Raw genomic sequence first — 16,213 nt, 5'->3', positions numbered from 1 at the left:
CTGCGCACCACAGCCCCTGGCAACCACCGTTCTACTCCCTGTACCTCATATAAGTGGACTCATACAATATTTGTCCCTTTTTGTTTGGCTTTTTTCACTTAGCATAATGTTTTTAAGGTTCATCTGTGCTGTAGCATGTGTCAGGCTTTTCTTTTTAAGGCTGAATAATATTGCATTGTATGCATATATCATATTTTGTTCGTTCATCCATCAGTGGACATTTGGGTTGCTTCCCAAACGTCTGTTGTGAATAGACATTTGTGAATAATGCTTCAGGGAATATTAGTGTGCAGATATCTCTTCTAGATCCAACTTTCCATTTTTTTGGATATATACCCCAAAGTGGGATTGCTAGATCATATGGTAATTTTTAATTTTTCCATAGCAGTTGCACCATTTTACAATCTCACCAACAGTGCAAGGGTTCCAGTTTCTCTACCATCTTTCTGTCATTTGGTTTTTGTGAGGTAATATTTGTAATCCACTTAAAGAGCGCCTGGCACACAGCAGATATTCCGCAAAGGTTAGCTGTTACTGTTTGATTCTTCAGAAGCCTCTTTTTCTTCCTTCTTCTCAGCAGTGTTTGAAGTTGCAAGGGCTGAATTCTTAGCATGTGATATTCTTAGCATGGAGTTCACTTTCAAAAGCATCTTAAATTTTCCCAAGTTACATAAGGAAATGCTGTGAAAGGATGTTGTATGTAGGTATGTGCATAGGGAATCGAAGTTTCAAAACCAAACACAAGGTGGTAGATTAGGCACGCACACACACGCACACGCACGCACACAAAAGGAAAAAAGAAAAGAAAAAGCTGCATAGGAGGCTTTTATAAACATGAGGTCGGAGTGAGCATAAAGGAACAAGGCCCTTGTTTTTCATTTTTAATTTGGACCGTACTGTTCAAGATCAAGGTTATGTCACAAGAAAGTGAAAAGATTTAGAATGAAACTTCAGAAACTCAAAAAGCTTTCTTTTAAATAATTAGCCTTGGTACTTCCCTGGAGGTCCAATGGTTAAGACTGCATGCTTCCACTGCAGGGGGCACGGGTTCCATCCCTGGTCAGAGAACTAAGATCCCACATGCTGCACGGTGCAGCAGAAAAGAATAACAAATAAATAGCCTTACTGTGATTTCCCTGTCACTGCATCTAGTGCTGATCTTTTAGCCTGATCTCTAGACGTGTGAGAGTAAATAAGCTATTTTTTTAGAAAAAAAATTGTTTGAAATGCCAAGAGCTATTTACCATCAGCCAACGTTTACTAAAAGACTACATGGGGCCTGGGAATATGTTAGACAGGGCTGCAGAGATGACTAGGAACAGTCTCTGCTCCTAGGCAATCTGGGAGACATCATCTACAAGAACACTTAAGTGAAATTTGGGAAATCCTGGCACTGTGGAATGTCAGGATGCCCAAGCAGCACAGAAGACACTGAGTGAGTCCAGGCTCTATGCAGCTACACTTGAAATAGTAATTACAAACACCCTCTTCAGCTCACTTTTCCTTCCCCCATGAGCTTCTCTGTCACTACTTCTTAATTGTGTCTCTGTATCATCATCCTGGCTCTAGTGTCTCTGTTGCAAATTCTTATTGTTTTGTTTTGTATTCTTTTAATCACAATGTCTCTCTACCAACCATTTTAAATACATGATTATATTTAATCCCTATGAACTCTGTAGGTATTGCTTGCCCCATCTTACAGGTAATGTAACTCAGGTTCAGAGAGGTTAAGTATTTTGCTAAAGCTCACACAGCTAGTAAATAAAGAGAATCATTGTGAAATTTTCACTGTCTTACTTCAAAACCCATATTCCTCCTGTGCAATCTTGTAATTTTTCCTCCAAATAACAATCTGATTAATCTTCCTAAAGCACACTGGGTAATGTGTCAATGGCTCATGCTTTCTTCAACTTTAAACCTTAAAGTATACATTTGTAACTTGTTAATCAGACTTCCAAGGCCCAGTATTCATTGGTTGCAGCCTACCATTTCAATCTCATTTTGCTTCACAAACATCATGTCCTATGTGCACACAGGACTCACTGTTTCCCCTCGTATACCCTATGACTCTCCTGACCTTGACTAAATGAGCAAGTTGCCCCCCCTATAAGTAGAAGGTGAATCAACCTCATCCAGCTGTTACAAGGAAAGAAATGGAAAGTGCTGGTGAACTGGGCCCAGATAGGTGAGCCCAGTACTGAGATGGAAACTAATCTTCCTTAAATTCCAAAAGTAGCAGGTAGAAAGCAGTTGCAGTTTTCAAAAGCTGGTTGCATTTTGAGCCTGACATGGTTCATTAATTCATTCAACAAATATTTTTGGGGCGAGGCATTGGACTAGGTGCAAGGGAGCAATTATGATAAGTGGATATGTTTCTACCTGCAGTTTGGTAAAGGGAGACAATCAAATAAACATCCAGGTGAATCAGTTTCTTAAACATAAACGGGGGGGATGGGCACACAGTTAAGTTTAGTTGAATGAAGGAATTAAGGAAAGGATAAATACACTCAGTTTTTGCTTTTAAGCACTTCAATTGTTTAACAAAAAACCTTCACAAGTAAATGTTACAACTCTATTCAATTAAACATAAATATGGCAAATGACAACTTTTCAAAATGCCAATAACATTTACAGTCTTAATAAAATTTTTATTCTCTTAAACTTAAAATTCTAAATTTAAATCAATAATTAAAAATTTCAAGTTGGAATCATAAGATTCAGCCAGCATATTCTTTACTATGCTATATTTTCTTAAAATATAAATATTTTAAATTACAATTATTTGTAGGCTGTTTCTTAACCCAAACTACAACATAGATGTGATTTATTCCTCATTTCTGTGCTTACGTTTAATCTTTTGGAGGTTATAAGACACTTACTTAAAAAAATTCAGTTCCCTGTACTGGGGGATTGCAGTTGCATATTGATGCGGGGGGGTGGCTAAGCCCCATGATTTCCCTTCTTCCCACCCCCAACCCTTTTCCTTTTGGCTCTCGAGCTATGAGAACACCTGCCTGGGGTGGTAGCAGCCATTATATCATCATGTAGATGGAGTGTGTATGGGAGATGATGAAACCAGCATGTAATGAAATTCATAGACTAGCAGAGGGCAGAGGTGGAGAGTAAGACTCCTGGCATTGCTTAAGTCTGGGGATACTGCGGTGCTTGAATTAAGACCCACCCTGGATCCTCCTAATCGCACGAACCCACACAATTCTTGTTTGACCGAGGCTAAATTTCAGTTAGATTTCATCACTCTTAACCAGAATAGTCCTAATATATTTCCTATGCTATGTTAGCCATTAATCTCCTCTGTTATCCCAAACGTTCAGAAAACGTTTGTTACCCTGAATAGCCTTGAAGGTGCTTGAGGAATGAAGGAAGATGGGGAGAGCCTAACCTGCACCAAAGTGGTGGAGAATGAGGTGTCAGTATTAAAAGGTGAAATGAGGGGCTGATGGAGAACTCTGCAAAATTAGGGATACGGAGCAAGAAGTAACCGTGAGAACATAAATGCCCTGGGGTCCTCTGAATTTGGGAGGACACCAGACTGCCCATGGTTTGTGGGCCAGGATGTCAAATGATTTTGTATGGGTACAAAAGTGTATTTTCCAGAAGCTTTAGCTCTCTGGGTGACATTTCCTTGCCTTCTACCTAGATAGTAAAGTGTTTCAGCTCCTGGGAGTACCATAACTTATTATGATACAAATAGGCTAAATAGTTAAGTGTGGTAAAGGCAGAAAAATAGCAGGGGATTGAGCTCTGGGTAGGCCTGAGGGCAACCTCAGATTCAGAGGAGGGGAAAATGGCATCCAGAAAGGGTAGTGTCAACGCGTGTTGATTTTGCTTGACTTCTTTCATTTCTCCTGGCAGTAGTGCCTCAATATTCCTTTGGGGAACAGTTCTTTATCCTCTTCTAGTCCATGTAGCAGGGCTGCCTCACCCCTGGCTCCTGCAATGCCTTGTAAATCAGCCCATTTCAATTTCAGTAACAGTTAAGCAGGCTTGTAGCACTAAAGACTGATTCAGCAAAAAAAAAAAAAAAGACTGATTCAGCAGTCTTATCCCAACTAGTGTAATAAGCTTCAAATCTTTTGTTTTGAGAAAGGAAAGTTCTACTGAAATTGTAACTCTAGAACTGCCAGTGTCTACCACTGCGATGGGAATGGGATGGGGTGGTCAAAGCCTGAGAATGAAGACAACCTCGAGGAGAGCATGGATGGATCCAAAAAATGGAGAGAGAAAAATTCTGGCAACATTTTTTGAGACTCCAATATCTAGCCATGCCTGAATTCAGAGATTCCTCTGGACTTTTCAAGTACAGGTGCCATGGAAATCCTCCCTGCCTCCCCCACTTCGCTTCACATCCCCCCACTCCCCTTTTTAAAAATTCAGTCACTGAGTTGGATTTTCTTTTGGGTGTTATTCTTCCAAAGAAGTTCAATATGCTACACGTAGTTTCCCCACTAGAGGGTGTAGCTCACTCACTGTACCAGGAGCAAGCCTTCAGAGGGGTAATGCTGGCAGGCAGGCATTTATTGTTAGACCTGTTGGGACGGTGCAGGGTCCCAGCCACAGAGGTCACGTTGCTGATAGGGCCCTTGTCTTAGAAGACCTGGGAGAGCAGTCATGTGACCAAGTCCAAGTTCATACTGCTCACTGCATGACAGGCCAAAAAACCAGGAGACGAGGTGTGGGGGCAAGGAATAGCAACTTTATTGGGGAAGCCAGGAGACCTAGAAGATGGTGGACTAGTGTCCCAAAGAACCATCTTACCCGAGTTAGAATTCAGGCTTCTTTTATACGAAAAGGGGAGGGAGTGTGGCTGGTTGGTGCAAACTTCTTGGTGCCAGAATCCTTTGTGCTTCCAGCTGTCCACATAGGTCAGGTCACGATGTTCCTGTAAACTTCTAACAAGCCAATGTTATTCTCCGTTCTGCAACTTTTTATTTCTACACGAATGAAAAGTCTTATACCTTTAAAGGTCAAGCCTGGAAGGCAGAGCCTTGAGAATGGGCTATCATGTACATTTCAGGTTTTTTCTTCTCTGTTACAGTCAGATGACCAAGGCAAGGAAATGGAATAGGACCAAGGTGCCAGGTGAAGACTTCATCTCAAGAAAAATGAAGCTTCCTTAGTCTTCAAAAGAAAAAGGTAAGGGCAGGAGTGGCAGATAGATTGTGTCATCCATGCCAAATATGATAGACACAGCATGCTTGGATTGCTATGTTGAGAAAGATTTTTGAAACCATATTCAGCTCAGTGGAGTACACCGACATTGATTATTGATATCTGGTGTGGGCATGGGGAGAAGCAGGAGGGTTGGATGTGATAGATACTTTCCATCTATGGGTGAGATGTTTCTCAGTAGGAGTACTATTGGCATTTTGGATGGGTCCCTTCTTTACTGTGTGGGACTGTCCAGTGTATTGCAGGGCCTTCATCCACTGAATGCTAGTAGTACCACTCCAGTCACTGTGACAAGCAAAAATCAAATCCCAACATATTTTTATTTATTTATTTATTTATGGCTGTTTTGGGTCTTCGTTTCTGTGCGAGGGCTTTTCTCTAGTTGTGGCAAGTGGGGGCCCCTCTTCATCGCGCTGCGCGGGCCTCTCATTATCGCGGCCTCTCTTGTTGGGGAGCACAGGCTCCAGACGCGCAGGCTCAGTAATTGTGGCTCACGGGCCTAGTTGCTCCGCGGCATGTGGGATCTTCCCAGACCAGGGCTCGAACCCGTGCCCCCTGCATTGGCAGGCAGATTCTCAACCACTGCCCCACCAGGGAAGCCCCCAACGTGTTTTTAAACGCCTCTTACGAGAACAGTACTGCTCTACTTGAAAATCATTAAATTTGACTAAGAGTGACTTGACTTGGACTCACCTGAGAATTGATCTAGAGCTTCTTAAGTTCTTCAAGACTAACAGGAAAAAATGAGGATTTTTCATCCCACAAGGACTCAGAGGCAAAGAATATACAAATCAATTTTCACTGCAAAGTAAAGGAGCTGTTACAGTGGAGGATTACTGGACTGAATGTCAATATTATGACATAGTATGAGTGTGTTTCATGTTTGGTAATTGCAATCATTGTTGCTTTTGTTGTGGTCATCCATTTACAATGCTTGGTATCAGTCTATTTATCTCTTGTAAAAATAAAATACAGTGTGTGTGTGTGAAAAAAAAAAAATGAGGATTTTTCTTTTAGAACCTGAGAACAGACTTGCTACCAGTAGTGGATAGGAATTGAAAATGGAGATGGAAATGAAATGTCTCTAGTAAAGGAAAGAGGATGCTTATAAGGACAGGAAGTCAGGTAGAACCTGACAGCAGGTGATTAATATGTCATCCCTGGTTGAGGAAAGGGTAAAGGGAGCCTCAGCTGTTAGGGAAGGGATATCCCATTAAACATCAGTGTTATTTGGGGTACCCCCATCCCACCTTAGCGTTCCATTGTCTTTAGGTGTTTCCTTAGGTCAGGAGTGTTGTCTTTATATGACAGTTCTCAGGGAGCTGCCCCCTACTTTGTACCTCTGAATCCACTGAATAATATCAGCCACATTAAATTATTTTTGGAACAAGTTAACATATAAGCCAGTGAATGAATAAACAAATGAATAAACTATTCCCTACCCCTTAATTTAAGAGTTCAAGTATCACCTATTTTCATATTCTTTATACCCCTGTCAATGCCCCCACAGAGAGAAGTGAGAAAAGAGGGTTTGAACAACAGGCATGGTACTGTTGCCACTTTCAAGTTTTGCATTTGTCAAAGACCACGAGGAGCACTTTAGTTGGACAAATTGGGTTTATTATTCATCACCACGAGGGAGAACACACATGGAAGCCATAGGGTATCTCAGTAAAAGGATACTAGGAAGGATTTACTGTAGGATTGGGGATTATTAGGCTGATTTAGGGAAATTTTAAGGAAGACTGGCTTTGCCCTGGATTGGATGCTTTTAGGAAGTGAAAGTAACTCTATGATTTGGTATCTTAAAAAGTCTTATTTAGAAGGAGGGAAGAATAGCCACAGGCTAAAGTTGTAATTGGTGAAGAAGCAACAGTCACTCATATTAGCCTAGATAGGGGATGTTTGGTAGTTTGGATAATGTTTATGTTTTGCCTGTGTTCAGGCATAATTATGGAGTAGTATTGTCTTTGTCTTGATTCATCATGGTTGCAGAGGAGCTTTGTTGGATGTTAATGTTTTGTGAAATTGTTTATGTTGAACAGGAGAACATCAAGGCCTAGCTGTGAGTAGAAGGCCAAACTATAGCAATGCCACGGTCAGCTCCTGGATGTCATGGGTTGCTTTTCTCGTTCTCACATTTTATTATATTTTTTTAATCATGTTTTCTTGCTCCCTCACTGGATTGTAAACTGCACAAGGGCACAGACTTATTTCGATTACCATTGAGGACCCAGAATCTAGCCAAGTCTCTCAGTTTCATAAGTCCTTAAAGAATATTTACTGAATAAATGAATGAATTGTCCAGTTAGCCTACCAGACTGTGAGTTGCTTAAACTCAGGGGTCACTTCCTACTCAGCTCTGTATTTCTAGAAACAAACACAATTCTGGTGCATCTCATTAAATATATCTTGAGTTAAAGAGGAGCTTTCCATAGGATAAGATTTATTGATTTTTTAAAAATAAGAAAATATAATGAATTCTGCTTTTTGAAGGAAAGACGATGCTTGATTCAAATCGGTTCACTCATGACGAACAAAGGAAAATCACTTCACATTCAAGATTTTTTGGCCTTCTGACATTTTCCACTGTGTTGTATTGTAAGAGTGAGGTGCAAAGCTCTAAGAGAAATTGATATAAATATTTACTGACAATTTGTATGAAATACAACCTTTCTTCCTTCTACTCTGGCTGTACTATTATAGGGATTTTAAGCGAAGACAGGTCTTGATTTGTAAACTCTTAACTTACAAATAACCCATAACTACAAAGATTTGCCTCTCCCCTCAATACTCCCTTCACTCTGGAGACTCCTCTACTTTGTAATCATGGTGAAATATTATTAGAGCTTTTAGCAAATGTATAAACTTATATGTTAAGTAGGGGGAAGGGAAAACAATCACTCCCTGAAGAACCATGGGAAAATCTTTTCACTTTTCTGAACCGGAATTTTTTTATTTGTAAAATCACCATAATTATGGTCATTTTGGGTACCTACTGAGATAGGCTCTTTGAGGCTCATAGTGCAAGTGCTCTATGAACTACAAACAGGGAGGATTCATATTGTGGGGCGGCAAAGAGCATAATGGTCAAGAAAAAGATAAATACAGCAGTGTGGAAAACATCAGTGAAAATATTTGTCTTCAGCAGAAATGTAATAACAACAGCAAGCCAATTACTACATTTTGTGATAAATTATAGTCAGTGGACTTGTTATTGCATTTTTCTTGAAAAAGTGGTCCATTAAAAAAAAAAAGTAACAGTAGCCACATAGGAAATAAAAAACATTGTTCATCTTCTGTAAATACTTCCTATTTGACTTGGGCAAAGCAATTAATTTTGGAGTCTTTTCTTATTATGTGTAAAAAGGGAATAATCTCATCCCTGCCTACCATGCAGTATTGGTATGGGTTTCATAGGTGCCCTGTTTAGGAAAGTACTTTCTAAACTCCAGCAGGCTGTTAATTATACACACCTGTATTACTTATAGTAATAGCCTAAGAGTAATAGTATCTTTTCTTTTTTTTTTTTTTTTTTTTTCACTTTACCTGCACCTAGCATAGTGTCTGGAACTTACTAGGTGTTTATTAAAGGTTCATGAAACAAATGGATAAATAATGAGAGATTGTTTTAAAAAATTCTAAGGCTCTGGCCAAATATAAGATTCTAATCAAGATAATGTGAAGTTAAGCTTGAGGGCTCTGAATGTTAGATTTCTGGAATTGTTTCTTGGTTTCTCCCCTCATGAGCTATGAGGTCTTGAATAAGTCCCTAAATTCTCCAAACCTCAATTATAAAATGGGAGTTAATACCAATACCTACTTCATAAGATTGTTTTGAACATTGAATGAGATAATTCCTATGTAGCATCAAGCACAGTGCCTGACATATAATAAACATTAAATTAAAGTCAGGTGTATTTATAAGTTTTCAAAAGCTCCCCATCATGTAGTCTCTTTAATATTTTATATTTTGGTATATATGTAATAAATATATTTTCAAAAGTCTGATCATACTGTATACATCATTTTATATCCTTACATTTTCTCTTTTTTAACTTAACATTGTATCATGATTGTTTTTAGAAAACTTAATGCGTAAGGTCTAGTGGGACTTTTTAAAAATCATATATGGCTTAAAAAGGATGAGCCTTTAAGCGAAATGTTCAGCCAGAGAGTTTTGGTGTTCTCAAGCAGATCAACCTTCTGACTGCCCCAGGATGCAGAAAGAAAGAACCTGAACTGGGGCCTGAAGGATGGAGGCGCATGTGTTGTCAGTGTAGAAGTGTGCTTGACCCCCTCATCTTATTATGTCCATGCCCTGGCCTCACATTTGGAATGCCTTCACAATCTGAAAAGAAAGCAACTATAGGCTAAAGAAGATACTGTGAAAGTTGGGAACTCAAATAATTCTTATGTGTGAAATCTCTGAAACTGCTGGGCATGAGAAGCAGAATGGATTTCTCAACTGGCCTGGGACAAGAAGAAGATTCTCACGACATAGGTGTACTAAACATCAGGGAGAGGCATGGACAAGGATGTTTAAGTGGCAGTACCACCCTGGGAAAAGGAGCAGATTTAATTTGAGAAAACTGTACTTCCCTTCAGTCCTGTTAATGTCTTTGGAGATGCTAAGAACTATTTGGGAAATGAAAACCTTGGAAAATACTAAATTTCCTGCCAGTAAATTCAGAGGTCACTGGGGCATCTACATTTTTAGCATTACCATAAGCAGTGACACATTTCCTTCTCTAACTGTTAGGAACTATTAATTACAGATATATTATAAATTGTTGAAACCAATCATCTATTGTTAGAATACTTTTCCCTTGTATGTTACTCTTAGAACTATTATGCTAAACAGATCTGTACATTATTCTTTGAGAACACCTTTAATACTTTCTGTAGGACCCACAATAGCCAAAACAATTTGAGAAAGAACAAAGTTGAAGAATCCACCCTTCCTAATTTCAAAACTTACTGCAAAGCTACAGAAATCAAGACAGTGTAGTACTGGCATAAGGATAGACGTATAGACCAATGGAATAGAATTTAGAGTCCAGACATAAACCCTTATATTTATGGTCAATTGATTTTCAACAATGATGTTAAGACGCTTCAGTGGGGAAGAGTAGTCTTCAAAAAATAGTGTGGAGACAACTGGATATCCACATACCAAAAGTGAAGTTGGATCCTCTATCTCATACCATATACAAAAATTAACTCAAAGTGGATCAAAGAGATAAGTGTAAGAGTTAAAATTATAAAACTCTTGGAAGAAAACACAGGAGTAAATCTCTATGACCTTGGGTTAAGCAACGGTTTCTTAGATATGACAATAAAAGCACAAGCAACAGATAGATAAATTGGACTTCATCAAAATTAAAATCTTGGGCTTCCCTGGTGGCTCAGTGGTTGAGAATCTGCCTGCCAATGCAGGGGACACGGGTTCGAGCCCTGGTCTGGGAAGATCCCACATGCCGCGGAGCAACTGGGCCCGTGAGCCACAATTACTGAGCCTGCGCGTCTGGAGCCTGTGCTCCGCAACAAGAGAGGCCGCGATAGTGAGAGGCCCATGCACGGCGATGAAGAGTGGCCCCCGCTTGCCACAACTAGAGAAAGCCCTCGCACAGAAACGAAGACCCAACACAGCCAAAAATAAATAAATAAAGTAAAAAAAAAAAAAAAAAAAAAAAAAATTAAAATCTTTTGTGCTTCATAGGACACCATCAATAAATGAAAAGACAACCCACAAAATGGGAGAAAATATTTGCAAATCTATATCTGATTAGATACAAGTTCCTTGTATCCAAAATATATAAAGAACTCTTACACCTCAACAATAAAAAGGCAAATAATCTGATTAAAAAGTCAGCAAAGGGTTTGGATAGAAATTTATCCAAAGAAGATATACAAATGGCTAGTCAGTCCATGAAAAGATATTAAATATCATTTCTCACTAGAGAAATTCAAATTATAACCATGAGATACCACTTCACATCCACTAAGATGGTTGTCATAAAAAAGATGGACAATAACAGATGTTGATGAGGTTGGGGAGAAATTGGAACTCTCACACATTGCTGGTGAGATTGTAAAATGTTGCAGCTGCTTTGGATAACAGTTTGACAATCCTGTGAAATGTTAGACATAGAGTTACTCTATGACTCAGAAATTCCACTCCTAGATATATACCCAAGAGAAATGAAAAGATATGTCCACACAAAACCTTGTATATGAATATTCACAGAAATATTATTTATAATAGCCAAAAAGTATATACAACCCAATGTCCATTAATGGACAAACGGATAAAAACAATATGGTATAGCCATACAATGGAATATTACTCAGCCATAAAAAAGCGTAAATAACTGATACATTGTACAACATGGATGAACCTTGATAACCTTATGCTGAAGGAAAGAAGTCAGAAACGAAAAGCCACATATTGTATGATTCCATTTATATTGATTGTCTAGAATAGGCAAATCCATAAAGGCAGAAAGTAAACTAGTGATTTCCAGGTACTGGGGGGATGGTAGAATGGATACAGGTTTATTTTTGATGAAAATTATTCTGAAGTTAGATAGTGGTGATGGTTTCACAACTCTGTGAATATACTAAAACCTGGATTATATACTTCAACAGAGTACATTTAATATTCACCCTGCTTTTAAACTAAAACCCTAAGGATAAATTCTTAGCACTGAGAAGTTACTTTTCATTTCCCTGAAACCTTGGGATCCTAGGAAAGTGGGTAGACAGTAAGTTTGAAGAAAGGATGGAACTGAAGAGCTAGTAATAAGTTTGGGAGAAGGGGTAGCAATCATCTGTACAGTTCCTCTTCCCTCTAAGGAATGTCAGTGTGTTCCATGGAATTATCATGAGCACTCCCTTGGAGGCCTATAAGGTGAGGTTTTGAGATTGTCTGGAAGATACTGTTGTACTGGCTGAAGATGACTATGATATAGGTTTTATGGTCTGAGTGAAGGAAAGACTTGGTAAATATGGAAGGAGAACTAGGGGCTAGGTATGAAAGCATGTTGATGGTAAGATGACAACTATTTCGGTCTGTCTGAGACTGTCCTGTTTTAGCACTCAAAGTTTTGCATCCCAGGAAAACCCTCAGTCTCAGGCAAACTGGGACAGTTGGTCCTCTAGTTAGAAGCAACATAACAAGGACACTGATGGTCTCCTATGTGACAGGTATTATGCTAGGCTCCCTTTATGCATTATCTTTTTCAGTTTTCACGGCCAACCTCTCAGTTAATTACTGAGGTTAATTATCTGTCTTAGATCATAGTTTAAATACAAGAGCTGAAATTCCACTTCAGGTCTATAAGGATCAGTCTTCACTCTTAACCACACTCTCAATTCTGAGAGATTGAGTCAATACAAGTGATAAAACTTAAAAAAAAAATAACCTATAAAGGATTAAGTTTAAAAATGCTTTGTATACCCATTATCACTTTCATTCTCCCCAAGAACTCATTCATTCATTCAATAAGTACTTACGGTGCTTATGAGGTGCTAGACATTGTGCTAAGTACTATGAATAAATCAAAAACCTGCCTTCTGACTTCATGGAGCTTAAAATTAGAAAATAAAGAAATAGAAAAAAGGGGACTTCCCTGGTGGCACAGTGGTTAAGAATCCTCCTGCCAATGCAGGGGACACAGGTTTGAGCCCTGGTCCAGGAAGATCCCACGTGCCACAGAGCAACTAAACCCATGTGCCACAACTACTGACCCTGTGCTCTAGAGCCTGCGAGCCACAACCACTGAGCCCACGCACCACAGCTACTGAAGCCCACGCGCCTAGAGCCCGTGCTCCGCAACAAGAGAAGCCACTGCAATGAGAAGCTGGCGCACCGCAACAGAGAGTAGCCCCCGCTCGCTGCAACTAGAGAAAGCCTGTGTGCAGCAACGAAGACCCAAAAAGCAGCCCAAAATAAGTAAATAATTAATTAATTTTAAAAAGAAATAGAAAATAAAGTGCGAGTTATAAGAATTATGAAGGAACCAGAAGCATATTAACGTGGAAAATGTCAGAGATAAATCTGTGTTAGGTAGGATGGTCAGGGAAGGCATATGTGAGGAAGAGATATATAGGCTGAAACCTAAATGGAGAGGAAGAACTAGCCCTATGAAAATCATAGGGAAAACATTCTTATGTTTGTCCAAAGGTCCTGAAGCAGGAAAGAGCTTTGTGCATTTGAAAATATTAGGAAAGAAGAGTCAGTGTGGTCAGAGCATATTTAGCAAGTGAAGCAATAAATATAATCTCATATTTGTAAATAGGAACTCAAGGTTTGGAGGAGTTATGAGATTTCCCAATATCACTTAACCACAAGGGCAGGACTCAACCCAAGATCTTCTAAGTACTGAGACTTGTTGCTTTAATTGTTATCTTGAAAAGGGCGATTTGTCTGACAGCTATGATTTTCAAACATTTTAGGAACAAAACCTTTTTCACATAAAGCTTCATATTGATACCTAATGTTCAACACTGATAGAGGGAGGCTTCTCTGCTAGAGTTGGAGGTGGGACTCAAAATCTCACTTGTTTAGTCCCTGTTACCCCACGCCCCTTGGATTCAACCAGCAGAACTGAAACTCCAATGACGCTGTTTTCAGTTTAGAGGATCACATCTTAAGGAGTTCACACACATTTTCCAAAATATGTAGAAGTGTTATCAGTCAGCTACACATTAGATTCTCAAAAGAGGGTTCTGTTTGGGGATTGGGGTTTTCACTTACATGTTCGCAAAGCAGTACACGCAGGAGTTAGAATATGTAACATTATTAGAAGCACATAATGGGCTGACTCTTATGGAGCATATATGTTTCCGTTGTATAGCCTTCTTTTGATAATGACTGCACGGAATGTCCTAAAACAAAACTCATAGGTCAGACTCTCTACCCAGCATGATCTCTTAATGGCTTCTAATATAAGTTCTCGGGTGTTTTGTGCAGAGAGGAGATAGTGATCATATATGTCTTCTTTTAGACTTCAAACATGAAAACTCTTAAATTCAGCAGTCAGAGTCTTTGGAATTTTCTCTGAAAGGCAGCTGAGGCTATTCAGCCCTAATCCTTGACTGTTTTGTATCTGTAACTTCTTAGAAGGGAAGTAGATTATTCTGGGAAGTGGCAATAATGACTATAACCATTGTCCAGGTGCCTCTGGAGTCATTTTAGTTCATCAAAATCCACCCTCCTTTAACTCTTGTGCCTGGATTGGGGTACCCTGTGTGGTCCCACTCTGGCACTGGCTATAGTTCAGTCTTTTGGGGATTAGGAAGCTGAAATAGTGAGGGAAGAAGCTACCAGGTTCAGATTTTACCAGTATCTCTCCCATTTTATCCTGATTTCTTCAATATTACCAGAGTTGGAGTAAGCTGGTCTTAGAGGAACTTGAGTGACAGAATAATTTGTCTGTAGGCAACAGGGAGACTTGGAAAGTTCATGAGAACTGTGTAATGAGCAGATGAGGAATGAGCTGCCACAATTCCCTACTCCATAGGTTCAGATCACAGTCTATCCGTATATCCAGTTTTTTAGCCTACTGCCCTGTGTACAAAACTTCAGGGGCTCCCATTACTTACAGTAATGTTTCTCAGATTTCAGTCACTTGGTTCATGATTCCTTCTGAATTCATATGCCATTTTTCTTTAAAACTATTTTTCTTTAATTGGCTGCCTTTTTAAACTTGACTAGTCACCTTAGATTGGTCCTAAGCATGAGTATCCATGATATCTTGAATTTGAAGTTGTACTTATATTTTTTCTAACACACATTTTAAAAAGCTATAATTATTGCAGTAAAAGATATTCATTGGCATATTAACTAAAATCATCACTAATACTATAAGAAGGTACTCAAATCACTCTTTGGGAAATACTGTTTTTGTCTCTTATCTCGTCTTTTAATGATTAAGGCCATATGGTTTGTTTGGGAAGGATTTACCGAAGAACTGATTCTTTAGTGTGTTCCTAAAGAATGAAAATGACTTCTAAAATTGGATATAAGTATAGAAAGAAGGATAATTTAATTAGAGGGAATTACAATGCAAAGACAAACTGAAATAGCAGGGACCCAAAATGGTTTAAGTTAGCTAGAACCTAAAGTGAGAGAAAGGGAGTTCTCCTTTTAGGGACAAAGAGGCTGGGTCAAGGAGGATATGCAAAAAGTTTACCCTAAGGGTAGTAGGAGTCCTGCTTTAAGGAGGGCGGTGTCTCAATCAGATCTGCATTTTAGAAGGCCCATTCTTATGGTTGTGGAGAAGATTAGTGCAGGGATTGACAGACTTTTCCTATTAAGATCCAGGTAGTAGATATTTTCCAATTAAAAGCCATACTACAGTCTCTGCTGCTCAACTTTGTTGTTGAAAGCAGCCAGAGACAGTATGTAAACAAATGAGTGTGCCTGTGTTCCAATAAAATTCTATTTTCAAAAAGTGGTGGCCATGGTTTGCCAACCCCTGGATCAAACTAAGTGCAAGGAAATCGTTAGATGGCTCTTGAAATAATATGGGCAAAAAGTGAGAAGGGCTTGAATGAAAGCATCAGCAATGAATTTAGAGGGAAGAAAGTTATTAAAAAACAAAAATTAGGAGCTTTAATTGCTAGCGGTAGGTAAGGAGGTGCAGGAGCAGTAAGAGACAGGGATGAGTCCTGGTTTTCCTCAGTATTTATTTTGACAGAGATGTTTAGCTTGAACCATGTGAATTGCCATTGTGTAGCTCAAAAATGGTCAAATATTAGCAGTTTTATATGGTTTAATATGGTTCAACCTAATAGAAATACTACAAGCTTAGGATTGTAAAATCATTCTTATGCAGGAAGTAGCAAACTTACCTTATATGCAATGTTACCAAAAATATCTGAAAAAAAAAATTTAGTAAAAGGATCAAAAAACTGTAGTGTTGAGATGTGAACAGGTACTTTGCCCACTAAGTAACCTCATGTAAATTAATAACCATGAAAATCATAGAAAAATATGCAGCTTCTTCACACAAAG

At 39.0% G+C, this 16,213-nt stretch overlaps 1 protein-coding gene across 1 annotated transcript in view; it reads left to right on the top strand.

Annotated features, from left to right (window-relative positions):
• The window catches only part of LOC118893553 (seminal plasma acrosin inhibitor A1-like), a 148,352-nt gene that overhangs the window by 1,932 nt on the left and 130,207 nt on the right, over positions 1-16,213 (top strand). The window contains exon 3 of the mRNA XM_036849233.1: positions 5,057-5,154. The gene's annotated coding sequence lies outside the window, so the exon portion shown is untranslated. The remainder of the gene's footprint in view (positions 1-5,056; positions 5,155-16,213) is intronic.

Source organism: Balaenoptera musculus, chromosome 3 (assembly GCF_009873245.2).
Source record: "Balaenoptera musculus isolate JJ_BM4_2016_0621 chromosome 3, mBalMus1.pri.v3, whole genome shotgun sequence".
NCBI classification, from domain to species: Eukaryota; Metazoa; Chordata; class Mammalia; order Artiodactyla; family Balaenopteridae; genus Balaenoptera; species Balaenoptera musculus.
Note: the sequence above shows the minus strand (reverse complement) of the source record. Positions and strands in the feature narration are given on the sequence as shown.